Consider the following 1398-nt stretch of genomic DNA (forward strand, 5'->3'; position numbering starts at 1 on the left):
ATCGGGCAATCCAATGTCGAATCTCGAAGCTTCTTATTCCTGTTTCGAATCTTATTATTCCGAGTCATGATTCGAAGCTCCTGGCATCCTTCCCTTGTTTTGTACGGTATCTCGTCGACCCCGAGTCATTCTACGCATGTTCATGATAAACATTTGTGACTGTAACGTTTAAGTGTGTACATAGATTATATTCATTGAAATATATAAATGTATAATTACTTGCGCGTGTGTTACTATACTATTAATAATAATCTTGAGGACAACGGTTGTAAGCTTTAATTTAAGAAACGAAACTTGACTTCATTATCCAAAGCTCAAATTTTGTATATGCTTTCGATGACTGAGATATGTTCATTGTTCTGTATAAAAAAAAAATAATATCCACATTCAGTCTCCTGGTAAACATCTCATTTTATACAGTAACGAAGCTGCTCCTAAGTACCGAAATACTGTGTTGAAAATGCCATTTCACGCTAACCATATAACTAGTCAACTTAGCAACATAAACGCTATTGTAAATCTATATATTTTTTCTCCTATTCACAGCAACATCGCAATTCGATATTTTGATTCAGCAATAACGTATTTTTTTATTTAAATTCGCCGACAGCGTAATTTGATTGAATGATTACATTTGGCATATTCAGCATAGTAACCCTTTTTTGCCAATTTTCCCAAAGGAGGAACATATCTTAAACTTAACATTAAGCGAACGAAAAATATTATACTTGCAAATAATTATTACCATACCTAACTGTGACATTAAGAAAACATAGCTATTAGGAATAAATTCTGTGTGTATGATTTTTTTTTCTAAGCTATACTCAAAGATAATTGTGATAACTTCAGAGAAAAAGGAAAACAAAAAGAATTGCCAAATCTGCTGTAAAAAAAAAAAAAAATCACAATGGACATCAATATGAAATTCAACATTTTCATATAATTAAAACAACAACAATAACGATTATCATTAATACTTGAAGATAATACACTAATTAGGGTGGAGTTTTGATAAGTAGAGCGATGTTGTTTTCTCCTTAATAAGTCCCTCTGGTAGGACGGCTTATGGTGTTCTTACTACAAAACTGTTTTCTAAAACTGTTGATATTAGGAACGTTAGCCATCAGCAAGAGAAAGTTAATTCAATGATGATAATGGCGGGGGGTGAAAAAAAAAAACCCGCTGTATTTTTATTGTCTTTACAAGTTTGAATTTCTTCCTCGTAAGATGAGAGAGAGAGAAATATGGGTGGTGGTAGTTTGGTAATTTGTAATTCATAAATCTTATTTCTGGTATACAGTATCTCCAGCATACAAATAAATGCCAAAAGACGACGCTTTGTGTTTTATTTTCCATCCATTACCGCGCAGTGTGATAATGTAGACAGTCTGTTAGAGT

This window comes from Penaeus monodon, chromosome 32 (assembly GCF_015228065.2).
Source record: "Penaeus monodon isolate SGIC_2016 chromosome 32, NSTDA_Pmon_1, whole genome shotgun sequence".
Lineage (NCBI taxonomy): Eukaryota > Metazoa > Arthropoda > Malacostraca > Decapoda > Penaeidae > Penaeus > Penaeus monodon.